Source organism: Oryx dammah, unplaced genomic scaffold, assembly GCF_014754425.2.
Source record: "Oryx dammah isolate SB20612 unplaced genomic scaffold, SCBI_Odam_1.1 HiC_scaffold_10, whole genome shotgun sequence".
Lineage (NCBI taxonomy): Eukaryota > Metazoa > Chordata > Mammalia > Artiodactyla > Bovidae > Oryx > Oryx dammah.
The window spans coordinates 20,765,428-20,793,081 of NW_024070194.1; the positions used below are offsets into that span (position 1 = coordinate 20,765,428).

Genomic DNA, 27,654 nt, shown 5'->3' on the forward strand with positions numbered 1-27,654 from the left:
CTGAGAAGTGTCCTTTGACTGGGCTCAGTTGTCCCTCCTGATGGATGGTTGTAGCACCGACCGTCCCAGAGGGAGACTGTGCAGAGATTCAGTCAAGATTCAATCTGGAAGGAGACCCCAGTGTGAGCATTGCACACCCCAGGGCTCTTACCGGCAATTGTGTTCACTTGACAATTGCGTTCCCCAGGCACTGCTGCAAGAGTGCCTCCCCACAAACCCTGCGAGCTCTGGGGCTTGTGAAGGGACTGGCACCTGTGGTTTGGGGTCTTTCTCTGGCACCTGGCACTGACCCCTCCTCATCCCCTCACCCTCCCACCCCCTTCACCTTAGCAACAATGACTGATGTGAAAAGACTGATCAGGGCCCAGAGGAGCCACGGTTCAGGGCTCAGTGTAAGATCACGATCAGGGATCAGACTGAGATACAGGTCAGATTCTAACTGTGACCAGTGTCAGGGCTCAGTCAACTGCTGAAGTCAAAGCTCAGGCTGACTGTTCCAGGTTCAGTCAGGGAGCAGAATCAAGTGCCGTCTGGGTGTGTGATTAGGGTCAGGACTGGGTCTATGACCAAGATCAGGGCTCAGTCTGCTACTGGAGAAAGAAGAGAAGCCAAGCTTGTTTCTGCTTCTCCACGGCCCCTGTAGGGGGTCCCATCCTCCCTCAGCCCAGGGCTCCGAGCTCAGTCAGTCCTCACCAGCAGGTGGGCATCGCAGCAGTTTCCTCATCTGTGCTCTTCATTTTCCCTGTTGGGCTTCCCAAAGTTCACCTGAAAAAAGACATCAGTAGCAGTTTTCAGTCTTTCAGCACTGGAAAGCTGAATAGAAATCAGACACCAGGAGCTGCCATCATCCAGACGGTCAGGCTGACAGCCATGGGACCACTCACATGTCATTCCAAGTCTCTGAGCCTCAGTTAGATCACCTGAAACATGGGCATGATGACACTGCCCACCCCCACAGGACTGTTGCAGTGGTGAACTGGAAGCACAGAGTGATCACCCAAGAACTGGGCCTGTGGCTGTTTTCTAGAAGGACTGCATTCAGGACCCTGACCTGTCACTCACCCCATTACTGCTACCCCACAGCCCCAGCAACCTCAGTCGTGCCAGAGATCCAGGTCAAGGAAAGCCCCCAGGGGCTGGAGGTAAACCCATAGCACCTCATTAGAAGGAAAAGGGAAGGGACGGTATTTATCATCAATGTGTACTGGATAATAGGCTCTTTCTGCTTTTTCTTTAAATCCACTCATCAGCTTGCCTATGTATACAATCCCCTTTTACCTGGGAGGAACCCAAATCTCAGATAGGTGGAGCCATTTGACCCCCATCCAACAGTTGTTAAGTAGCACATCGAGGATTTGAACTCAGATCTGGCCTGTCCTCTTTCTCACATCATACTGGGCAGCAGGTTCTATCTGTTTGACAAAGTAAGTCAGCAAAAGTTCTCAGGGGCCCAGAGAGGCCCTCAGTCTGCAGGGACCCTTCTATCCACAGTTGTCCAGACCTGCTCAGGACAAAAGGTCCTCAGCTTCTCCACGGTCCCCTGAGAGACCTGCCAGTGCTGCAGGCATAGAGCAACATGCACCCCCCGCGAGGCTGCAGAGGGAGCCCCCTCCCCACTTCCCCAGGCTGTGACTTACCAATGTGGTTTTTAGCATACTCCGCATCAAAGCTTTCGAGGAGGCTTCGGACTACCAGGCACATCTGAGGGTCACCAGGAGTGAAAGAGAGACACACAGAGAGAAATGGAGAGAGGGAAGGAAGGAAAGAGGTCGGGAGGTGAGGAAGGAGAGGAAAGATGAGAAAGGAAGAGGACTGGTTATTACCTGCTATGAGCACCCTGCCCACCACCCACTGAGATGCTCAATACTGGGGGCTTCACAACTTCTGACCCTTAGGATTCTAGAACAGTGAAAACCTAGAAGGCCCAAATCTGAGAACCAGAAGACACTAGAATCCTAAAACCTCAGAACATTCAGTTCAGTTCAGTTCGGTTCAGTTGCTCAGTTGTGTCCAACTCTTTGCAACCCCATGAATCGCAGCATGCCAGGCCTCCCTGTCCATCACCAACTCCCAGAGTTCACTCAGACTCATGTCCATCGAGTCAGTGATGCCATCCAGCCATCTCATCCTCTGTCGTTCCCTTCTCCTCCTGCCCCCAATCCCTCCCAGCATCAGAGTCTTTTCCAATGAGTCAACTCTTCGCATGAGGTGGCCAAAGTACTGGAGTTTCAGCTTTAGCACCATTCCTACCAAAGAAATCCCAGGGCTGGTCTCCTTCAGAATGGACTGGTTGGATCTCCTTGCAGTCCAAGGGACTCTCAAGAGTCTTTTCCAACACCACAGTTCAAAAGCATCAATTCTTCAGCGCTCAGCTTTCTTCACCGTCCAACTCTCACATCCATACATGACCACAGCAAAAACCATAGCCTTGACTAGACAGACCTTTGTTGACAAAGTAATGTCTTTGCTTTTTAATATGCTATCTAGGTTGGTCATAACTTTCCTTCCGAGGAGTAAGCATCTTTTAATTTCATGGCTGCAATCACCATCTACAGTGATATGGTATTTTTATGTGATACACATGAATATGAACTATGGTATGTATAGCTTTTGCATTTAAATGAATTAAATTTGTGTTGAATAAAGAAAAATATTATCTAAAAGGCCTGCCTGCAGTCCATGTATCTGGAAAATGGTTCAAGACTGGGATTCAGTGATTTCAACTCAGGTTGGGCCCCTGATCACCTCCTCCTCAGGCCATGCAGAGTGAAGGGGGGTAGGTAGCAACTCAGCCCAAATGGAAGTTGGCCCCCTAGAAAGGAAGGTGCCCAGAGAGTATAGCCTACCCATGGAAAGTCACCCTGCCCCACAAGGCCTGGATCTGCAACCCTGGTGTGTTACCGGGTTCATAGTGTGTTACCAGGGACAACACTTCATTCACAAAGTTGACCGCAAGTGCACAACCTCATTGAGCACTCTACTGTGTCTGAAGAAGAGAGAGAATTGATAAAGCTTCATGAAGTTGGCTGAGCAGTCAAATGATGCAGTGGGAAGAGGGTGGAATGTGAAGCACCTTGAAGTCAAGTGACTTAAGCCTCTACCCAAGGAGATCATCACATAGAACCCCATGGTTGACCAGCAGCCCACACGAATAGTTCATGAGAGTCTCACCACATCGCTGACACCTCATCCATCCATCCATCCATCCATCCAACTATTCTTCTAGACATCCATCCTTCTAGTCATCCATTCAGGCATCAACACATCTTTAGAGAACACCAACCCCTTGCCCACAACCAAGGCTGACTGGGGACACAGTGATAAACAAAGCATAAGTGACTCCTAAAGCGGTACCTAGGACATTGGTTAATTATTGGCTAAAAGGTTCATTTGGAGTTTTCTGTACCAGCTTATGAAAAAAAACCCAAGGACTTTTTGGTCAACCCAATATAAACACGTTTTCCTAAGCCTGGCTCCTTCTCACCTTCAGCTCTCAGCGTAACTGTCACCTCCTCAGGGCAGCCCTCGTGACTGCTTGCCTAAGGTGGGGCTTTGTGTTACAGCACCCTGTTAGGTGTGCTGCTTTGCCCAGGGGTGACTGCAATTGAACAGTTTCCTTGCAGGCTCTTTACTGCTGGACTGAAGGCCTGTTTGTCTGCCCTTCCCTCCAGAGACTAAGGTGCACAAGAACAAGCTCCTTGCTCTCAGTCACTAGTAAGTTCTCCAGAGTTCAGAATGGTGGCTGAGGCATGAATAGATGCTCAAGACATTTTTGGCTGACAGAATAAATGAATGTACAATGAATATATACTAATAACTTGTGATAAGTATTCAGAAGGAAGAGAGTAGAATCTTAAAGAGAGAAGAGGAGGAAGCTTGTTTTAGACCCTAAATGATGAGACTAACATGGAAATGGGATGCAGGAAAGGTGTCCTATGTGCCCGAGCAGCCTGTGCACAGGTTCTGAGTGGAAGGAGCTTGTCTGAGGCTCAAAGCAAAAGCTAGCGTGTCTAGGGCAGAGTGGGCAAGGTGTGGATCCAGATCAGGTAGAGCCTAGATGGCCCTGGGAGGGCCTGAGATTTCATCCAAAGTGGAGAGAAAGCCCCCAGAGGGTTTAGAGAAGCAGAGTGGAATGCCATTTTGCAGATATGGACACTGAGACTAAGAAGGCAGGATGGTTTCCCTGGAACTATAGACTAGGCAGGGTCCAGCAGGGCTCAGTCATTTGGATGTACATCTCAGTCTTTCCAAGTGGTGGTAGGCTGCAGAGCCTATCTTAGTTTGAGGAGTGTCTTAGTTAGGCAACCTGTGATCAGATCCCTTGTTGAGGCAAAATTCACTGACCTTTGCTCGTGGCTCAGCCTTGTTCCTTGCCAAGGCCAATCTTTCCCAGCCTTCAGCTTCCAGATCACTTCTCTCCCAGCCAGGACCAAGATCAGCCTTTCTCCTTCCACCCCCTTGCCTGAGCTAAACATGCTCTTTCAAGCACACAGTTTAAGATGTAGATTTGTGGTGGGTTACCAGAGATAAGTGATTGAAATGGAGAGGATTAAGCTTTCAAGATCTCATTTTGAGAATGTCTCAGTGGGTAGAGGATGATTTGGGGATAATCTGAAATTAGAGCCCATGGTAGGCATTTACTACTCCTCTTGCCATGTCCTAACTAGTGGCAAGAAGGTAAACACAGTGAATTATTATTATTATCATTATTTTTATTGAGAGTCATTATATAATACAAGAGGGGTCATTTTTTCAAGTAGATAAAACAATGTTAGATGTGCAGGCATCTAAAAACAGAGCTTCAAAAAGAATGAAGCAAAACACATAAATTTGAAGGGTTAAATACAGCAATTCACAGTCATGGTTGGAGAGGTCAACACTCCTGTCTCAGTAAGGGGAAGAACAAAGAGACAGAAAATCAGCATGGATATTATCATTACCTGAGAGCTTAGTATGTTGCAGCCTGTATGCTAAACACTCGCATTTTCTCATTTGGCTAACACAGTAGCCTATGAATCAGTTTACAGATGTGAAAGCTGAAGCATCTAGAGGCTAAATTGATTACAAAACCACAAGTTAGTGGCAAAGCTAGCTTGACTCCAGTCTACCGCTTCTTTACATTACTATGCTCCCAGGGAAAGAATACGGCTGAAATTACAGGTCACAGCCCCTCTGAGATCCCCGCTCTACTGAGATGTGTGGACCTGACCTGCCAGCACGGTGAGTGAGATGCTGTGTTGATTGTTCTTGCATTCTTCCATGACCACCTGGGAGACACCAGTCTCTTCATCAGTTTCAACGTGGACACAAAACTGGAGGATCAAGTTGAGGGCCAAATCGACAGTCTCACCCAGCACAGGCCTGCAGGGATATAGATTCACAGTGAACAGAGATGGAGAAGTCTCTTCACATTGCCCACTTTGGTCTCTCTCTTATGTAGACATTATATGGGATCTCTATGAACAAGGACAGGGAAGCTTGGTGTACTGAAGCCCATGGGGTCGCAAAGAGTCAGACAGGACTTAGTGACTGAATGACACATGGACAATGTGTATTCTTTGTGGAATCTATATTCTTACATTAGGAGTTTCTTCTCCTGGCCACAAGGGTTTGGCTCATGAAATTTCTATAGTGTATCACAACAATGATTAAAATAAAAATAAGATCTAACTTTTTAAAGAAAAATGCATCATTAGGTATTTCCAGAAAGCATTTCACCTGGATTAATCCATTTAATCTTGACAACAATACCATGAGAAAAAAAAACACTATTATCTCTGTTTTTAGAATGAGGAAACATGTGGTATAGAGAAGTTCAGCCATTATCTCAAGATCTTATAACTAATGAATATGAAGTCATAGTGCACTTTAATTTATAAAGACTCTTCTACACATCCTCATTTTCCTATATCTTTGTATCTTCAAAGTAATTAAAATGCTTAGAAATTGTATTTTCCACATAATTTTCACATGCTCTTCATTACATACTGTACACTGCTATACAGCCCATACTGTTCACTGCTTTTTAAGAGAATCTTGAGTGACAAAATGATGCTGGAGGGAACTTTGCCAAAGAGTTATAAATGTTCATGTCTTCTCAATTCTCAAATTTTATAATTAGATAAGTGTTTTGATTTTGGAAATATATTTCAAGGAAGATTTTTAAAAAGAGATTTGTTTATGGGCAAAGTTTCTTAGAACATTTTAAGGGTGAGGATTCTAGAGTTGCAAAAGCCTCCTTGCTTTACAGATGCGGAGACTAAAGCAGAAAGAAAGAAAAGTGCCTGATTCCAGATTGGAGATTCATTGACTATTCCACGCTGCATCTCCCAAACCTCAGATTCTAAGCCGTTCTCACAGTTTCACGATGATGTCAGCAGTGATGGGTGTCCTCACTTTAGCGATGTTTTCAGAAGTCACTTCTAATGTGACATCCAGGATGTGCAGGTTGCTGATTTTCACCCTGTACAAAAAGCACAATTCACCCTTGTCATTCCTCTTGATAGCCATTTCTGGGCTCCTCTCTATGTCAGCATTGTGCTGAGCATTTGAGCCTCATAGACCTTGTCTGCTTTGGTCTTCATGAGAGCCCTGCTCAGGGGTTGGATTCTCTCCATTGGATGGCATGGCAGACTGAGGATCAGACAGCTGTGATTTCCCTCAAGACTCCAAGGGTGAATATGTACCAGAGATTAATTTGTTTTTTTTTTTTAATTAATATATAGTTGCTTTACAGTGTTGTGTGAGGTTCAGGTGTGCGGCTTCCATGGTGGCTCAGAGGGTAAAGAATCTACTTGCAGTGCAAGAGAGATCCAGGTTTGATCCCTAATTGGGAAGGTCCCTGGAGAAAGAAATGGTGGAGCATGGGCTACAGTCCATGGGATCGCAGAGTCAGACACAACTGAGTGACTAACATGTTCACTTTTCATTAGGTTCAGGTGTACAGCAAAGTGATTCAGATATAGATATATACAGATATAGAGGTATTTTTATTTTGGATTCTTTTCCCTTATAGGTTATTACAAAATAGCTCAGTATAGTTCCCTGTTAGTTGTCTGTTGTATATATAGTGCCGTGTATATATTTATGCCAAACTCGTTTATCCTTCACACTGCTTTCCCTTTTGTTAACCATGAGTTTGGTTTTCTTTTTCTCCATCTGTCTGTTTTGTATAAGTTCTTTTCTATCGTATTGTATTTCTATTTATTTGTGGCATCTGTGATATTTGTCTTTGTCTGACCTACTTCATTCTGTTAATATCTCTACAGCCATCCATTTGTTGCTGCAAATATTATTATTTCATTTGTTTTTATGCAGGGCCAGAATTAGAACCTGGAACTGCTTGACTCCAGACTTCATGTGGGGCTGCCTATGTGGTATGAATTTTACTTTCTTCTCTCCTGAAACCATTCAGACTTTTATACTCAGCTATATTCAGAGAAGAAAAGTCTTATTCTTTGGGAAAGGGACTTTAGGTACCAGTAAACAGGTAGAGATGGGGGTGAAGAGAACCTTCATCCTGGCCCTGAAGTAACAGAAGCAGAAAGCCCAAACTCATGAGATCCAAACAGACCCCTCAGCCCTGAATCTAATTTTCCCATGCAGTGGTAGAGTTGACCTCAGATCACTTCTGCTCTACAGGAACAGGGGATCTTCCCAACCCACATATCGAACTCAGGTCTCCCACTTTGCAGGTGGATTCATTACCAGCTGAGCCACCAGGGAACCCCAAGAATGCTGGAATGGGTAGCCTATCCCTTCTCCAGTGGATCTTCCCCACCCAGGAATTGAACTGGGGTCTCCTGCTTTGCAGGCAGGCCAATTCTTAAACAGCTGAGCTACCAGGGAAGCCCTCTGCGAAAACATACTAGGTTTATTCAAGTTTCTGTCTTTCATGTAAAACTTATGTCTCCAAAGAGATCCATTCTCTTTTCTGGGAACAAAGATCTCCAAATGAAGCATCCACTAACCCTGTAAGTCATACACTTCTTGAAAAATTCCAGAAATGAGTTGTTCCAATAAGTTCTTAGATTCCTCACCTTCTCGTAGATCTTCTCAGAAGTATTGGATTCCTGGGACAACGTGAAATCAGTCTTCAATTGCTGAAAGATAGTTGCAAAAACAGTCTCCATTTAGTGTGGTACAAAACTTAAGAAGCAGCTCATAGGCACCAGGTACTAATTGAGACAATTTGCCTATGTTATTTCATTTCATTTAATCTTTGTAACAACTCCACAAAGTAATGTTTGCATTTTCAGATGGGGAAATAAAATTTCAAAAGTTTAAGAAATGGATCAAAGTCACACAGCTAGGAGACTTTGTTCTTTCCATGCTGCCTTCATGCTAATATATACACATTATACATCAACAGAGCAATCAACTCACAGAGCAGTCAATAAGTTTTGATTGCACATCAGGATCTAGCAGTGAAGCACTAATGAGCTGCTCATGCAAACAAAATAAACTTAGAAGAGAATAAGAATTGGAAAATCTAGAATCAAATAAAAAATACAGATGTAAATCATGAAAGTGGCAAATAGGAGTCCCTGAATGACAGCTTTGAATGAGGCCTAGAAAGAGATGACGCATACAGAAGAACAAGGACAGAGAGTCATAATGGACAGAGAAAGAGGGATTTGATAGAGCAAGTGACATAGCAGATGTAGAATGGCACATCTGAAGTGTTAAGAAAATCTCTATGGAAAATAATTCAGATGAGAAACAAGGCAACAACTCGCTCAAAGAATAAGAAAAGGCTGCAAGAAAAACTATGTAATCAAAGTACTGCAATGTGGCTTTGCAATGGGCAGTACCTAGTTATAATGATACAGAGATGGAAACTATCTGGTCTTATAACTTACTAAGTAACTTTGATGGAGACACTTCTGCTTCTGAGCTCAGTTTTATCAGTAGAAATTGGAAAGTAGGTCCCTCCTGTATCTTTCAGGCTGCCAGGCTTCTCTGGTGGCTCAGATGGTAAAGAATCTGCCTCCAATGGAGGAGACCTGGGTTCAATCCCTGGGTCAGGAAGATCCCCTGGAGAAAGAAATAGCAACCCAGTCCAGTATTCTTGCCTGGAGAATTTCATGGACAGTATAGCCTGGCAGGCTATAGGCTATGGGGCCACAAAGAGTTGGATACAACTGAGCAACTATCGTACAGTCCCTCTCAAGCCCTGGCAAGTTTTGAAGGGCAGTCACTTTCAGAATTTAGCTTCTTATATAAAGAATGATTAGCAATGTGCTAGTAATATTTCCCAAGAGTGAAAAGAAGACCAAGTTCTTTCAAGAATTCAGAATTACTAGGAAATATTCACTAGAAAGTTAGGTAATTTTAAATCTACCTAGGCTAGGTAGAGGAGAAGGCAATGGCAACCCACTCTAGGACTCTTGCCTGGAAAATCCCATGGACGGAGGAACCTGGTAGGCTGCTGTCCATGAGGTCGCTAAGAGTCAGACACGACTGAGCGACTTCACTTTCACTTTTCACTTTCATGCATTGGAGAAGGAAATGGCAACCCACTCCAGTGTTCTTGCCTGGAGAATCCCAGAGACGGGGGAGCCTGGTGGGCTGCCATCTATGGGGTCGCACAGAGTCAGACACGACTGAAGTGACTTAGCAGGCTAGGTAGGAATCCTTTTCCAATTAGTTAATATAAAGTACAAAGAAAATTGAATGACCCAACAGAAGAATATACTACAAATATAAATTAGTTAAGTTGCAATATATAAATGGCTAATAAACCACAGAAAATGAGTTAATTCTTTCATAATTAGAGAAATACTGAGATGAATTATAACCTTTCATCTGTGAGACTGGAAAAAATTTCAATTGTCCAAACTAGAGCTGTCAAGAGAGTAGAAAAAAAGATACTCTCACAGATGATTGGAGAAACTATTAACATAGGGAATTATTTGTCAAGGTGTACTATCATTTAAAATATGCATACCTTTAGAACTGTTGAAATGTCACCTTTAGGAATTTATCCTATGAATATATTAGCAAAGTTTACCATGATATAAGATTTAAAGTGATATTCAGTTAAGTAATGCCTGTTTCTCAAAAAATAATAAATGAAACAGGTACCAGTTAGTCTACAGGCATAATATTTAGAAAGGAAGCTCCTAGGTGTCACTGGTCATCCCTGTTGTTGACTCATTGTCAAGTGTACTGGTCAAGGTTGACAAGTCCTTTCTCAAGACCAGATTTCAGCTTCCTCAGAACATCCTTGCCAAGACTGTCAAGAAGAGACACTGAGGTCCCGGCAAGCAGTCCACAAAAGAGTACAAGTTTCCAGATACCTGGATACTCATGGGAAGAACAGGAATGAGAATTACCCACAGGGAAACAGGATCTTTGATGAGTACCTGTCACTCTTACACTCAACAGACCTTGAAGATAGACTTGGTTATCTCCTCTCTTACAGATGGGCAGCCCAGGTCAAAAAGCTAGAGAAACTTTCTTGCCCAGAGATAAATAACCAGTGAATGAAGGAGTTACGATGTGAAAAGTCACGTCAATTCTCTTTACTAAACGTCCTATGCACATATTGGCTTCTCTGCCTGAAACATTTTCCTCTTCTTTTCATTCTTAGCTGAATCACTTCTTACTGACTTTCCAGGTTCATTAGGACATCATGTCCTCTAGACCTCTCACCAGAGTCTAAGTTAGGGGGCCCCACTCCACCATCTTGCTGCCTTCATTCACTGTTCAGAGCCCTGGGTACCAATTAGTGACAAATTGCCTGCCTTGCCTCCCAGGCTGTGAAATCCTTAGAGGAGGGACTGTGACTTTTTTCATGGCTGAAATCCCAACTTATAGTAAAAAATCTGCACCCAATACAATGTTAGTGTTAGTCACTGAGTTGTGTCCAACTCTTTGTGACCCCATGGACTGTAGCCCGCCAGGCTCCTCCAGGAGATCTTCCAAACCCAAGAACCTAACTCACATCTCTTATGTCCCCTGCATTGGCAGGAGAATTCTTTACCAAGTACTTAGTACAGTACAACAAAGTAAATTTTGCTGAATAAAAGTATGTGCAAATAAGTGGGCACCACATCATGACCTTGCATTTCTCATCAATTTGACATTTCTCCTAACCTAACTGAATCTATTTCTTAATTTTCTCTATTCAAAATATTAGCTAACTCAAGCAGCTCCACACCTCTGCCTCTTGCCCCCAGGACCTTCTGAAGGGCTTCCCTGGTGGCTCAGATGGTAAAGACTGCAATGCAGGAGACGCAGATTCAATCCCTGGGTTGGGAAGATCCCTTAGAGAATGAAATGGCAAATGGCTCCAGTGTTCTTGCCTGGAGAAATTCATGGCCAGAGGTGCCTGGTGGGCTACTGGCCATGGGGTCACAAGGAGTTGATCACGACTGAGCACTAACACTTTCAGTTTCATCCCTATACCTCTTGTCCCCAAAGCCTTCTGTAGGCCTCCACATGGAGTGACATTAAGGGGGAAGCCCAGCAGCCACAGGTTTGAAGACAAATACTTACAAAGTCCTTGCTCCCCTGCGCAGTCTCCTGGAACTCTGCTGGGTGCTGATAGCCCTTATACTGAAGGTGATGGGGAGGGAGGCTGTCCCCAGAAATGAGCTCTGTGTCCAGAGCCATCCAAGGAGACTCCAATGAAACTAACCCCTGTCCACAGTGAACAGAGAGACTTCCAAAGCAAAGGTCAGTCAGGATGCTTGAATTGGATGGCTATGGAGAGGACTTTGTACCAAGACTAAGAGCAGGTTCTCATGGAGCCTCCAGCTACAAAGATGTTGCTCATACAGGTGGAGGGCTGTGGAAAAAATTTAGTATGGGTGAATTGAGAATATTCTGGTAGAAAGATCCATAGTGATCATCCAGTTTAATTTTTTCAGCATTTGCAAACTCAGGCTCAGAGAGGCAAAGTAGCCAGCCTGTAAGAGAGGGCCAGAGATGGGGCTAGACTTGAGGCCCATGGCATCAGGGTCAGTGACTAGTGAGGTCATTCTTCCCAAACCTTTTCTTGTGTCTGAATGCTCTCCATAACATTCCTCCAAGTGGAGCCAGTCTCAGGACAAATGTTTGCAATGACAGGCTGCTCAGGACCCACCCTCCTAATCTGCCTACTCCATTGAGTCAGTAGAGTTTCTCCTGAGAGTCAATATAGTCTGCCTCTGTATATATCCCCATATATGCAGCTTCCCTCTGCACACTTGCCTCCAACTCCTCTACTCTCAATGCAGGTGCCAAAATTTAAAGCACTCACCTTAAACCAAAGTCCCCAACATAGCCCCTATGTCGTCTACTCACTGCCATCCCAAACTCATCTACCTCTCTCTCCATGGCCTTACTGTCTTCCTTCTTTTCCAGAAAAATACCAATATCATTGCTGCCTTGGCCCTCTGCACAGACCATTCCCTCTTTACAGAACTCTCCTCTTGAAGCCAGTGTGAGTTGGTTCCTGCCATTCAAACTCACAGTAAGTTCTGAATTAACAGATTTGTACACTCAAATCCCCTACTCCCTTTAGATGACAACTCCTGGTTCAAATAACCACATTGGAAACATAACAGACATCAATGCCACCGGAGAGCTTAGAGTTCAACTTAACCTCCTTGCTGGGAAGACTGGGGAGTCTATGGTCCAGAGAAGGAGAAGGACACATCCAAAGCTACATGTGAGTTGAACCCACTTATTTTCCTCTTCCATTTCATATCTTTCAGTTTGTTGAAATTTTCTTCTTGGGCAATCACTTTATAAAATAAAAGATTAAATAATTTTTATTAATTACTTAATTTTAATTGAAGGCTAATTACCTTACAATATTCTGGTGGGTTTTGTCATACATTGACATGAATCAGCCACAGGTGTACATGTGTTCCTAAGCCCGTCCTGAATCCCTCTTCCACCCCAGTCCCCATCCCATTCCTCTGTGTTGTCCCAGAACACTGGCTTTGAGCGCCCTGCTTCATGCATCAAACTTGCACTGGTCATCTATTTCACATATGGTAATATACATGTTTCAATGCTATTCTCTCAAATTGTCCCACCCGCGCCTTCTCCCACAGAGTCCAAAAGTCTGTTCTTCACATCTGTATCTCTTTTGCTGTATTGCATATAGGGTCATCATTACCATCTTTCTAAATGCCATATATATGTCTTAATATATTGTATTGGTGCTTTTCTTTCTGACTTACTTCACTCTGTATCAGTTCAGTTCAGTTCAGTTCAGTCGCTCAGTCATGTCTGACTCTTTGCGACCCCATGAATCACAGCATTCCAGGCCTCCCTGTCCATCACCAACTCCCGGAGTTCACTCAGACTCATGTCCATTGAGTCAGTGATGCCATCCAGCCATCTCATCCTCTGTCGTTCTCTTCTCCTCCTGCCCCCAATCCCTCCCAGCATCAGAGTCTTTTCCAATGAGTCAACTCTTTGCATGAGGTGGCCAAAGTACTGGAGTTTCAGCTTTAGCATCATTCCTTCCAAAGAAATCCCAGGGCTGATCCCCGTCAGAATGGACTGGTTGGATCTCCTTGCAGTCCAAGGGACTCTCAAGAGTCTTTTCCAACACCACAGTTCAAAAGCATCAATTCTTTGGCGCTCAGCCTTCTTCACACCTCATTAGAACGGACTCAAATACATTTTTTTAATAGCTGGTAATATTTCATTGTGTATATGTACCACACTTTCTTATCCATTTTTCTGCCAATGGACATCTAGGTTATTTCCATGTGCTAGTGTTGGGAGCTGCATTAGCCATTACTGACAAAATGGAGGCACGGCCCCAACCCCCTCTCCTCATCCTGCAGGCACGGTCCTGGGATGAAGGAGTTAGGTCTGTGATTCTGACTTGTTCTTTTCTTTCTTCGGATGAGTTGGCTGGAAAGAATGTTAAGGTGCTTATTGTTCTTGAGAGAAGCATAAGAAAGCACAAAGCCTTGTGCAGCTGTGCCCAGAAAATAAACTATAAAGTAACCATTGACACTTGTTCAAGGATCTTTACAAAGAATGTTCCAGGATGAGCACATAGGCTGCAGCTTGAAGCCATGGGAAGGATTGTTATCTGAGACCTGTTTGTGACGGGAATGTTTATGGCAAAGGAAGCTTGCTGAGCTTAGGGTTTAGGAATAATTAAGAATAGCTAGAAGCCTTTTTAGGAGATAGTGAGCTTAAGATACTAGGGGCAAGCAGGATTTAGAAAGATAAGAAATAAACTGAGGAATGTGGTATGCAGCCCAGACATAAGCATGAGTTACAATGAAGTCATGAGTAAACAGGATTCTGAGAGAATCACTGAAGCAGGAACTCTGTTTGAAGTACAGAAAGGAGACAATAAATCTGGGTGAGGGGGAGCTGAAAATATAAAACCTCTGACCTAATGCTTTTGTCAAAGTATAAAAGAAGACCTGATGCTTGAAATAAATATGCAGTCCCACACCTTGAGTCAGAGGCTGCATCATTGTCTGCTGACACCACTCATCCCTTCAGGCTGATTCCCTGGCTGCTGGAGCTGGACTCCGGCATGCTAGCTACTGTAAACAGTGCTGCAGTGAACATTGGAGTGCACATGTCTCTTTCAATTATGGTTTTCTCTGTGTATATTCCCAGCAGTGGGATTATTTGTTCATATGGAAGTTCTATTTCCAGTTTTTCTAATAAATTTGTTAAACAATAGATGCCTGAGTTCCTCCCTAGATACTTAGGGTCAGGAACTCCGGGTTGGTTGGCCAGAATTGGAAGTAACTGGACTAGGGTGGCTCATAGGTACTTTACCTTGTATTCTAAGAGCTGTGATCCCCACACCATCCTCTGGAACCCCACCTCTGCCTAGACATGACTGCACAACCCTAGGGGCTTATCTTGCTTCATCTTGTGTCACCTCATCAACAACCAGGCAGGGATGTTATTGTCCTCATCTTGACTTTGGGGCATGAGGCTCAGAAGGGAAGGATGACTTCCTGAAGGCCACACAGATGGGAACGGGCAGAGTTGGAGAGTGCACCCAGCTCTGCATTCTCTCCCACTGAGATCAGCTGTTTTGACATTCAGTCTCTGGGGACTGCAGCAAGTCTCACTCTTTGGCCCCAGTATCCAGAATCCAGTAGGTCCAGGGCAGTACACAGGCCATGGGCTTGGCACTGCAGGTCTACCTTCCCCATTGGTGCTCATGACAACCCCCTAAGGAGGTTTGAAAACCCCATTTTCCAATTCAGGAAACTGATATTCAGGGAAAGGAGGTGAGTCGCCCAGGTCTCACAAGGACACGAACCCAGCATTTGGGTCCCCAGGAAGGACCTTTCTCTCAAGTCACTTTGAGGCCAGCTGGTGGGGCAGGAGAGTCTTTGCACTTGAATACCGTGTTTATTTCTTGAGCTCTGCTGTTTGTAATGCCTGATGCATTGGGTCTATGTCAATGCGGAACTCCCAGTCCAGGAAGCACAGATGGGTGCCCACGTGGCAGTCGGCTGGGAGCACTGACAGAGAGCTCCTGGTCAGCCAAGGTCGGTCTCCTTCATTCAGCCACATGCACCTCAGCAGGGACCTATAACCCTGTCCTAAGGTGAACGTAGCCAGAACAAATTAGGGGTAGTTCTAGAGGCTTGTGTAGCTAGTGTTCTTCATGGTGACTGTGGTCCCATCATCAGAGCACAGGGCAAGTGCCCAATCCTGGGACTGGGACACAGAGGACCCCATCCAGCAGAGCCCTGGACTGGTCAGCAGACTCACCTCCCAGTCTGTTTACGCCCAGTTCTGCAAACATCTGAGGCCCTGCCTCCCCTTGTTGTGGCACAGAGCTGAGAGTTGTACAGAAATCTTGTGCAGAGTTATCCCAAATAAGAAACACAGCCCAGGGGGTCAACTGTGATATAGTGAATTCAGACCTGATGTTGGCCCCAGGCTATAGCTGCCTCATTGAAAAATGGCGAGACAACTACATGTCTAGTGGCAAAATGGAAATTCAGTTCAGTTCAGTTCAGTTCAGTTCAGTCGCTCAGTCGTGTCTGACTCTTTGCGACCCCATGAATCACAGCACGCCAGGCCTCCCTGTCCATCACCAACTCCCAGAGTTCACTCAAACTCACATCCATCAAGTCGGTGATGCCATCCAGCCATCTCATTCTCTGTTGTCCCCTTCTCGTCCTGCCCCCAACCCCTCCCAGCATCAGAGTCTTTTCCAATGAGTCAACTCTTCACATGAGGTGGCCAAAGTACTGGAGTTTCAGCTTTAGCATCATTCCTTACAATACCCCAACTCTGAGGTTGGGCAGACTGGGTTAGAACCTTCTTTATGCCTGTTGCTGGCTGTGTGGCCTGGACCAGCAGCTTCATCTACCTGAGCCTCAGATCCCCTAGGTGTGAAATGGGACTAACTATGGGCTTCTTCTCCCAGGTGTGCTGTGAAGAAGTGGTGGGATACTGTCCGTAGACCCCTGATACACGGTTACTACAGTGATGTTGATGATTACAATTGTTGCTGGTGTCTGGTCACCTCACTCCCCTCCACCTCCAGTCTCTCATCTATTTGTGACCCCACTGTACATGGTTATGGAGAGGTGGTAGGGGTAGATTATGCAGCCAATATGCTTAATCAATTGCAACTGCATTTCTTATTTTTGCATGCAGTAAGACTAATGAGCTCAAATGATCTTACATCTACAATATTCCTATGTTCACAACTTCTGGCACCCTTGAGTGCTGATATATAGCCCTTGGCACAGATGATTCCTCTTTCTGCCCTAGTTTCCCTTCTGGGGTCAAGTTAGGGAGTCTCACATAGGATTCTGATTGATTGTAGGGCCTGGATAGAGTGTTCTGCCAAAATGGCCTCCCAGGAAACTCCTGGGCTTGGAGGGAAGGATTGATTAGTGATGTCTGCCACAAATTCAGTGGCACCCCCCTCCAGTACTCTTGCCTGGAAAATCCCATGGGTGGAGGAGCCTGGTGGGCTACAGTCCATGGGGTCACTAAGAGTTGGACATGGCTGAGCGACTTCACTTTCACTTTTCACTCTCATGCATTGGAGAAGGAAATGGCAACCCACTCCAGTGTTCTTGCCTTAAGAATCCCAGGGACGGGGGAGAGTTGGACACAACTGAAGTGATTTAGCAGCAGCAGCAGCAGCAGCCACAAATTCAGGAGGAGAGAGTGAAGACACTGCATGTTTGCCAATGCAGAATCAGGTCACCTCTAAAGTGATGGGCATATCGACACCACATGTTCATGGAGGGTGTGACCCTGGGACTTGTCTGGTGCTGCAGGAAGGAGGAGATGCTGATCTGGTTCCAGTCTTGGCTCTTTAACAACTTGCTTTGTGATTCTGACCAAGACATTTGTTCCCTCACAGTGGCTCTGTTTCCTCTAATTACAAAATGAACAGTGGTTCTCTTCTAAACTGTTGGCACTTCAGGGCTCTGACAGGTGATCGGGAATATCTGGGTCTACCTGCCACATTCCACCAGATCAAACACCTGGCCCTCTTGCTTTGCAGGAATCACATCCGCTCCTTGGACACAGAGATAACTGCCCACTCACTGAAACCATGAGGGCCAGGATCACAAGGTATCATCCCCAGGACCTGACACACAGATGCTCAAGAAATATTTATTATCACATGCAGAAACATTTTGCTTTATTACTGATTAATTAAAGTGTACATATTTAGACAACCATTCATTTTATTTATAGCAGCACAAAAAGCTTGCTCTTAGACTCATTCTTGGGTGTGCATCCCAGACTTTTCCCTTGTTGGTTGTGTGACAGCAGGCAAGTGACCTAACTTATCTGAGCTTTACTTTTTTCTTTCTTTCTTTTAAACAGGAAGCCAGAAATAGAATTAGGGCATTCTAGTTACCTTAGAAGACCTGCCTGGGGAACTAACTGAGGAAATGTCAGTAGTGAGCCCAGCTTAACTTTGTAGAATCCATGAATAATAGGAATCACTGTCATTGCTATTACCACAATAAACAGTAGTGAGTGGTGGCCAAAGACATCATTTAGGAGCCCAGGAAAATAGGGAGGGTGACAAGGGTGAGTGTGTGCACCTCTTGAAAATATTATGAAACTGGATTCAAATCCTAGCTCTGTGAGCTTTCCCTCTCAAAACTCAGCTAACTCACCTGGAAATTGGGCAGAGTGGATGTACCTACCTTACTGAATCAGTCTGAAGGGTACACAAGTTAAAATGTATAAACCCGGACACATAGTCCCTAGAAATGTGCTCTCCTTGCTCTTCTGCTGGAGTAGGAGCCTCACAAGGCAGGGATCTTGTCTGTTTTGTTCCCCAACATGTCCCCTGTGTCATAACAATGCCTTGTGATAGCAGCTGATGAACACATGTTCCCTGATGTGCTGTTGTTTGTGTTCTTATAGCACACAGATCAGGGACACTGCCCACGGGTGGCTTCCCTGAGGGAGAGCCATGCTGCTATGTTTCAAGTACTTTCTGTGCACGTCTACCTCCCCCCAGACACTGGGCACTTCTGCTGCATTAGGACCCACCCCTCCCTTCTCTCTGGTCCCTCTCTGTTCAGGTGACCACGGGTGTGTGTAGTGCTTTAGACCGTGGGCCTGGCTGGCCTGAGTTTTCTCCGCTATGTGCATTGCTTCAGCTGGTGGAAATGTAGCAAGTAGCCCACATTTGCTCCTGACTGCTTCTCAAAGACCCAAGGGGTCAGCTGTGTAGCAGAGAATCTGTTCATTTTGTAGTTACAGGAAACAGAGACATGATCTGATCCTGCCCTGGCAAACATACAGTCGTTTCACTCTCCCCTCTGAACTTGGGCAGACATCACTAATCAATCCTGCCCTCAAAGCCCAGGACTGCTTGGGAGGACTTCTCTGCAGAAAGCTCTATCCAGTTCCTACAGTCAATGAGGTGTACTACAGACCATTGTTCTTAGAGTCTCTAACTCATTCCTGGATGGGCAGCTGAGGCTGAGTGAGAAACTGCACCCCTCAAAGACTATACACTAGCCACCAAGGGTGACAGTATTTGTAGACATGACTGTACTAGAATTCTGAGCCCATATAGCTCATGAGGCCTTTATAGCACACAAAATAGGAAATGTAGTTGCCATTGATTAAGCATAAAACATATTGGATGTTTGATCTCCTCACTTCATTCTCTCCATAACCTTGTGCAGTGAGGTCGTGTACAGATGGGAGACCAGAGGTGGAGAGGAGTGAAGTGACCAGATACCAGTAACAATTATAATATCATCATCACTGGTGTAACTGTGTATCAGGGGCCTACACACATGACCCCACAGCATCTTCACAGCATACTTGGGAGGAGAATCCCAAGTGCATGAGTGCATAAGTTGCTTCAGTCATGTCCAATTCTGTGTGCCCCTAAGGAGTGTAGCCTGCCCAGTCCTCAGTCCATATGATTCTCCAGGCAAGAGAATAATGGAGTGGGTTGCCATGCCTTCCTCTAATGAATCTTCCCAAACCTGGAATCAAACCCACATCTCTTGTGTCTCCTGTGCTGGCAGGTGGGTTTTTTGTTTGTTTGTTTGTTTGTTTGTTTGTTTACCACTAACGCTGGAGGGTCCCATCAGTTCAGTTCAGTTCAGTCACTCAGTCATGTCCGACTCTGCGACCCCATGAATCACAGCATTCCAGGCCTCCCTGTCCATCACCAACTCCCGGAGTTCATTCAAACTCACGTCCATCAAGTCGGTGATGCCATCCAGCCATCTCATCCTCTGTCGTCCCCTTCTCCTCCTGCCCCCAATCCCTCCCAGCATCAGAGTCTTTGCCAGTGAGTCAGCTCTTCACATGAGGTGGCCAAAGTACTGGAGTTTCAGCTTTAGCATCATTCTTTCCAAAGTACACCCAGGGCTGATCCCCTTTAGAATGGACTGGTTGGATCTCCTTGCAGTCCAAGGGACTCTCAAGAGTCTTCTCCAACACCACAGTTCAAAAGCATCAATTCTTCAGCTCTCAGCTTTCTTCACAGTCCAACTCTCTTAATCTCATTTCACAGAGAAGGAACCTGAGACTCAGGGAGATGAGTCCCTTCTCAAGGCTGCCTAGTCAGCAACAGAAAAAGAGAGGACTCACACCAAGAAATGAGGTCTGAACACCAACTCCTTACTACCCTGTTTGCCATGGGGAGCAGGCACAAAATTGTTTACCCATTTTACAACGTGGCAGCAGAAGTCCAGGGCCAACACTGGATCTGAATTCACTACATCACACTTCATCTGGGGCCTGTGGTCCTAAGGCCAAAAAAATTCTCATCACACATTTTCCCATAGTTCTCACCTCTGTCCCCACACCAAGGGAAGGAGGGCCCCTGATATTTGCAGAACTGGGTACAGACAACAGGGAGGGTGGTCTGCTGATGGCCCAAGGCTCTGCTGGATGGGGTCCTCCATGTCTCAGCCCCAGGCTTGGCCACCTAGGCTGCCACCTTCTCCCTTCTCTGTACTCTGAAGATGGGACCACAGTCAGGGTGAGGAAAGCTAGCTCCTCAAGCACCAGCCTGTCCCTACTATGTCCTGGTCACATTCATAAGGTTCATACTGATACAAGTTGGGACCAGAGACTGACCCTGGGTGACCTGGAGCTTTCTCATGGTGCTCCCACCATGAAGTCAAGTGGGCACCCATCTGTGCATCCTGGACTGTGTGTTCCGGGTTGACAGGGGCCAAAACGCACCAACTCAAAGAGCAGAGGTCAGGAATAAACAGGATGTTCAAGCCTAAGGACTCTCCTGCCCGACCAGCTGGCCTCAATGTGAGCTAACCTTCCCTGTGGACTCAAATGCTGGGTTCCCATCCTTGTGAGACCTGGGCAAGTCACCTCCTTTCCCTGACCTGAGTTTCCTCAATTGGAAAATGGAGTTTTCCAGGCCTTCTCAGTGTGTTTTCATGAGCACCAATGGTGAAAGTGGACCTGCATTGCCAAACTCAGGGCCAGCCATTTGCCTGCCCCTCCTGGGTGAGGGACTGGGGTCAATAACTGTGACTTATCCTTGCTCCCAGAGTCTGTGAGCTGGAACAGCCTTTCTCATGGGAGAAGATGCAGAACTGGGAGCACACTCCAGATCTTTCCCTTCCCATCTGTTTGATCATGAGCAAGTCATCCTCCCCTTCTGAGCATCACACCCATCAGCCAAGAAATGAGGGCAGTGACACCCGCTGCCTGGTTCCTGTTGAGATGAAACAGGATCAGATGTAGGGTTGTGAGGGTCATGTCTAGGCAGAGCTGAGGTTCTAGAGGATGGCATGGGGTTGGGGGGTACAGCTCTTAGAACTCAAGATAAAAAGTGCCTTTGGGCCATCTAGTCCATTTGTTTCCATTTCTGGCCAGACACTCCAGGGCCAGACTACCCAGGAACCCCTAACCCTAAGTACCTAGGAAGGGGCTCAGGCATCTATAATTTAAGCAAAGTTATTAGGTAGTGCTGTTTAACCTTTTTTGTAAAAGGACTTTCCTGATGGCTCAGATGGCAAAGAATCTGCCTGGAGGGCAGGAGACCTGGATTTGACCCCTGGGTTGGGAAGATCCCCTGGAAGAGGGAATGCAAACCACTCCAGTATCCTTGCATGGGGAATCCCATGGACTTAGGAGCCTACTGGGCTACAGTCTACGAAGTTGCTGCTAGTTGGACACAACTGAGAAACTGACACTATTGCCCAAGTATATAATTTCTCAAAACCTAACAGATGAATAGAAAGAGGAAAATAAGCAGGGTTCAAGACACATGTGGCCAGAGATGAGTCCTTCTCCTTCTTTGAGCCACAGTCTCCCTAGACTTTTAAGCAAAGAAGTGAAAATGATGACCTCTAACCTCTCCTGTGACTTTGACATCTGTTATGTCTCCAATGTGGTTTTGTGACCCTAGAGTAGATTTCAGAATGGAAGAGGAAGACATGAGACTACAAATATGTTGTCAGGACTTCCTGTGGATTTGAATTGCAGGACCCGACTCGCACTGACTTCAACAAAAATAAAAAATAAAAAGCCAGAAATGTATTTGAACTGGGAAGTTTGTGGCAAGGAGGGCTTCAGGCACATCTGGTTCAAGGCACCATAATGATACATTGTCCCACATGCTTTGTACAGCTTCATTATCTGGAGCTTTGCCAGGTAATTGTTTCTAAATCCTATCCCGAGGACAAAGCAGACTCAGGCAACATGTAAAGACCTGAAGTTCCCTTGGGAGTCATGAGATCTACCTAAGGGTTTTTCCATTTCCTTTACATTTTCAAAGGTCCAATATTATTTTGGTTAATATTTTCTATTATTTTTGTCTTCTTTATTTCAAATACTCCTGCTATAATCTTTATTGTATTCTTTCAATGGTAAGTTTCAATGGTAACTTTGGGCTTATTCTTCTTTTTCTAGTCCCTTAAGGTATAGAGGTAGATTGTTTATTGGGGTTTTCTTCCTTCTCAATGTAGGCATTTTTTGCCACTCTTTCTCATATTTAGGTTCTGAACAAATGAGTACTGGGGATGTAATGTACAACATGGTGACTAGAACCAACAGTGATGTATGGTGTATAGGAACATTGTGAAGAGAGCAGATCTTAAAGAGTTCTCATCACAAGGAAAACATGTTTTTCTTTTTTGTTGCTTCTTATTGTGTCTATGATGCTGAAGCTGAAACTCCAGTACTTTGGCCACCTTATGTGAAGAGTTGACTCCATTGGAAAAGACCCTGATGCTGGGAGGGATTGGGGGCAGGAGGGGAAGGGGACAACAGAGGATGAGATGGCTGGATGGCATCACTGACTCGATGGACATGAATCTGAGTGAACTCTGGGAGTTGGTGATGGACAGGGAGGCTTGGCATGCTGTGATTCATGGGGTCGCAAAGAGTCAGACACGACTGAGTGACTGAACTGAACTGAACTGACTGTGTCTATATGAGGAGATGAATGTTAGCTTAACCTATTGTCATAATCATTTCATAATACACAGAAATCAAACTGCTACTTTCAGCTTATACAGTGATGAATGTCAACTATTTCTCACTAAAAATGGGGGGAAAAGATTATTAAAAAATGTAAACCATAATCATGAGAACTGACACTTCCTGAACCCTCTGTCTGTTTGGGACAATGATGACAAGGGAGTTTGAGTAGACGTATCAGCTAGAAAACATGGTCTCTTTATTGAGGAAACATTGTAGAGTGGCCCCCACTTACCAGGAGATAGCTCCTGAGCAGAGTGTTAGGGCTGAGGAGGATTGAGAAGCTGGAGGGAGAGAAGGAATGATGACCAGGGGAATGGAACAGCCTGGACAAAGGCTCAGCACTGACCCAAGTGGGCTACTGCTCAAGAGAAGTTCTGAGTCGTGAGACCTCCTTGTGTACTTTTGTGGGAGTTGGAATTGTCACAAAATACAGACAGAAAGGAAAACTCCAATCCCTTTGCTGTGGCTAGGAGGAGAAAAACAAGATTTGGAGGACACCAACTACACATGAAATCTAGCTTTGTCTCTGACCAGCTGTGTGACCCTGGAGAAATCATTTCACCTCACCTCTGGAGATTCACTTGCAACACATTCCTCAAAAATCATTCACTGTATCCCTCAGTAAAAATAAGAATCTAATGAAATACAGTGTATAAACATTTAAGACATGGTTTCTCAACATTGTTGACAGTAATTCCAGTGTGTAGAGGCTGACATTCATGTTGTGCTCACCAGTGTCAGACTCTGGTAAAGCACTTTCCACTCACTGGCTCATTGAATTTTCACATCAACACAACTAGGGAGGTTTTACTGTTAACTCCACTGGGGAAGTGATTGAACTGTGGTTCTGAGAGGTTGCCTGAGATCACACAGTTGGCAACAGCAGAGGCCATGTCATGCTCAGCTTTGTCCAGCTTCTGACCTCACACTATGTCAGCAATCCCTGGCACAGCCTGAACTGATGTCTCTTGAGAGAGATGGTCAAAGGCCCTTTGCTGCCCCAGGGGCTCAAGGACCCCTACAGTGATTTGACTTTGTGGGACATCCTTAAGACAGAAGGCCCTTGAGTGAAGTAGCCACTGCTACAGGCCTCTGGGTGACCCTGGCTTATCTTACCGAGTCTCCCATGAGGACAACAAGGGTTCTTCCCACACAGAATTGCACACAGCACTGAGACGGCTCCTTGGAAAAATGGGGAAATGTTCCCTGGACCTCTTGGCAGGAAAATCAGATGGCCTCCTGGAAAGGAGAGGCTGGGGGACCCTGAGGTTATAGCCTGGGTCAGTCCTCTGCAGAGGTGATGCAGCTGTAAGTAAGGGGTGCTCTGCTCCCCACTCCAAGGCTAAGGGGAAGCTGAGGGCTTGCATGTTGAGGAGATAGAAGGGCCATGAGAGGACCTCATCAGTCCTGAGCAGGAGAGATCAAGGCCAGGACAGCAGGACCTGCTGGGGGCTGGGGAGAGGTGGCTGAGTACTGGGAGATGGAAAGTCACCTCTCTGAGCAGGGGATCCCACCACCATGGGTTTAAATCTTAGTCCTGCCAGTTGCTACCCTGTCACCTCGATGAGCCACTTGTCCTCTATGAGCCTCAGTTTCGGACAAGAGTTGTGTCCTGGCAGAAGTGTACTGTCAGGGAGTCATGAGGTCAGGTGTGCTAGTGAAGATAACCCTCCATAATGTTGGTGGTGTTAGCAGAAGAAGAATGATGCTGTCTCTACGCGACCTCGGGTCATCTTCTTGCCCATCCTGGACCTCAGTGTTCCCATTTGTAAGACAAGGAGGTAGGGCTGGATAATCCCCAAATTCCCATCCAGCTTTGGATCCAGGTCTCTGCTGCCCTGATTGCCCATACCTCACCTTCCCTGAAATCCCAATGGAAGGAATGCAACAGGCCACAGAAGGGGTGCAGAAATGGCTTTTTATTGCTGGGGGTGAAGGGTGATGAGCATAGGGTGTCCTGATTGTGAGGAGTGTCTGAGAGGTGTCCGTGACTGGGCTCAGCTGTCACTCCTGCGGGATGGTGGCAGCACCGGCTGACCCAGAGGGAGACGGTACAGAGATTCAGTCAAGTCCCTGGGAACCAACCTGGAAGGAGACCCGGTGTGAGGCATGGACACCCCAGGACCCTCACTGGCTCCTGTGTTCATCAGGCACTGCTGCCAGAGTGCTTTCCCTGAAACCCTGCGAGCTCTGAGGCTCAGGGAGGGACTGGCATCTGTGGTTTGGGGTCTTTCTCCGTCACTTGGCCCTGACCCCTCCTCATCCCCTCATCCTCCCACCCCCTCACCTTAGCAACAATGCCCGATGTGAAAAGACTGAGCAAGGCTCAGCGGAGCCAGGGTTCAAGGCTCAGCGTATGATTAGAATCAGGGATCAGACTGAGATACAGGTTAGGTCTCTATCCATGACCAGCATCAGGGCTCAGTCAGCAGCTGTGTTCTGGGCTCAGTCAGGGAGCAGAATCAAGTGCAGTCTGAGTGTGTGATTTAGGGCCAGTGCTTGGTGTGACCAACATCAGGGCTCAGCCTGTTACTAGGAAAGAAGAGAAGCCAAACTTCTCCCCAGGCTGCTGTGTGTGTGTGTCTGTGTGTGTCGGGAGGGTGTTCATCCTCCCCCAGCCCAGGGTCCACAGCCCAGCCCTTACCAGCAGGCAGGCTTTGTAGTGGATTTCCTCAACTGTTCTCTTAATTTCTTTGTTGGAGGTTATAAACTTCCTCTGAAAGAACAAATCATTAGCAGTTCTCAGGCTCCAGCACTGGAACGCTGAATAGAAATCAGACACCAGTGGCTGCCACCCTCCAGCGGGTCAGACTTGACAGCCATGGGACCTCTTACATGTCACTCCATCTCTCTGAGCCTTGTTTAGTTCATCTGTAAAATGGGTATGATGCTATTACCCATCCCCACAGGGTCATTGTAAGGATCCAAAGACATAGTGTTTAGGAAGCACCGAGTGATAACCCAAGGAACTGAGTCTGTGGCTATTTTCTAGAAGGCCTGCCTCCAGGACCGTGACACTGTCACTCGCCCCATATCTGTTGTCCCATAGCCCCAGTAACCAGTCATGCCAGAGACCTAGATCAAGGAAAGGCCCCAGGAGCTGGAGGTGAAGCCACAGCTCATCATAAGAAGAGAAAAGAAAGGGGTGGTGTTTATTATCATTGCCTACTGGATATTACACTCTTTCTGTTTTTTCGTTAAATCCACTCATCAACTTGGCCATGTTGACAATCTCCTTTCATCTGTGAGGAACCCAAGGCTCAGAGAGGTGGAGCCAGCTCACCACTAACCCACAGTGGTTAAGTAGCAGATCCAGGATTTGAACCCAGATATGGCCTGTCCTCTTTCTCACATCATTCTGGGCAACAGGTTCTGCCGGCTTGACAAAGGAAGGTAGGGGAAGCTCTCAGAGACCCACAGAGGCCATCAGTCCACAGGGACCCCTCTCCAGACTTGCCCAGGATGAAGGGTCCTCAACTTCTCCAGGGTCCCCTGATCAACCTGCCAGTGCTGCAGACATAGAGCAGCCATGCCCCCTGTGAGGCTGCAGAGGGACCCCCCTCTCCGCAGGCTGTGACTTACCAATGTGGTTCTTAACATAATCCGCATCCAGGCTTTCAAGGAGGCTGTGGACTAGTGGGCACACCTGAGGGTCACAAGGAGGGAAAGAGACACACAGAGAGAGAAATGGAGAGAGAGAAGGAAGGAAAGAGGTCAGGAGGTGAGGAGGAAAGGAGAAATGGGAGAAGAGGACTGATTATTATCTGCTGTGAGCACCCTGACCACCACCCACAGAGATGCTCAGTACTGGGGGCCTCAGAACATCTGATCCTTAGGATTCTAGAACAGTGGAAACCTAGGAGGCCCAAATCTGAGAACCAGAGGACACTAGAATCCTAAAACCTCAGAACATTAGAATCCTAGAAACTTGAAGAATCTAGACTTTTAACATTCCAGAACCCTGCACTCCTAGAAACATTGACCTCTAAATCTGAAAATTAATAGAGTTAAATGGAACAATAGAGAAATGGCTTTGTGTTTTTCCCAATTTTGTGTGCTTATAATTCCCTGAGAATATGGTTTAAATGCAAATTATTGAGCAGCAGGTCTGGGATAGGACCTGTAGTCTGCATTTCTAATGAGTGCCATAGGAAGTCAGTGCTGCTGGTCTGAGGAACACACTTTGAGCATGACTAAAGCCAGATCTGCAGCCTCCTTCTAGAGTGACTAATATAGAATCTTTGGAATTTGGGGTACATGGTACATATGGTATTTTTATATGATACACATGAATCTGAACTATGGTATGTATGGTTTTGTATTTAGATGAATTAAAATTGTCCTCATTTAAGAAAAATATTAGCTAAAAGGCCTGCTGGCAGTCCATGGGTATGGTAAATCATTCAAGTATAGGACCAGTGATTTCAGCTCATTTCAGGCTCCTGCTCACCTCCTCCCCAGGCCAGGCTGAGTGAAGTGAAACAGGTAGCAATTCAGAGCCCAAAGGTAAGTTGGCCCAAACTCATGAGATGCCAAATGGGCCCCACAGGCCTGACTCTAATTTTTGACACTCTGGTAGAATTGCCCTCAGACCACTTCTGCTCTGCAAGAAGGGGGATCTTCCCAACTAAGGGATTGAACTCAGGTCTCCCACATTGCAGGCAGATTCTTTAGAAGCTGAGCCACCAGGGAAACCCAAGAATGCCTATCCCTTCTGCAGCGGATATTCCCCACCCAGGA

At 46.0% G+C, this 27,654-nt stretch overlaps 2 long non-coding RNA genes across 3 annotated transcripts; both read right to left on the reverse strand.

Moving 5' to 3' along the window:
- On the reverse strand, positions 1 to 26,638 carry LOC120868725. Of its 2 annotated transcripts, XR_005722298.1 has the most exons (4): positions 5,109 to 5,121; positions 2,242 to 2,246; positions 694 to 765; positions 1 to 104 (listed from the first exon to the last, which is right to left on the reverse strand). It is a non-coding gene; the product is annotated as an uncharacterized LOC120868725 (long non-coding RNA). The 2 variants fall into 2 exon arrangements; XR_005722297.1 differs by lacking the exons at positions 2,242 to 2,246; positions 5,109 to 5,121 and adding an exon at positions 26,497 to 26,638.
- On the reverse strand, positions 24,818 to 25,572 carry LOC120868724. The gene is made up of 3 exons (XR_005722296.1): positions 25,559 to 25,572; positions 25,124 to 25,129; positions 24,818 to 24,987 (listed from the first exon to the last, which is right to left on the reverse strand). It is a non-coding gene; the product is annotated as an uncharacterized LOC120868724 (long non-coding RNA).
- Positions 26,639 to 27,654: the final 1,016 nt, after the last annotated feature.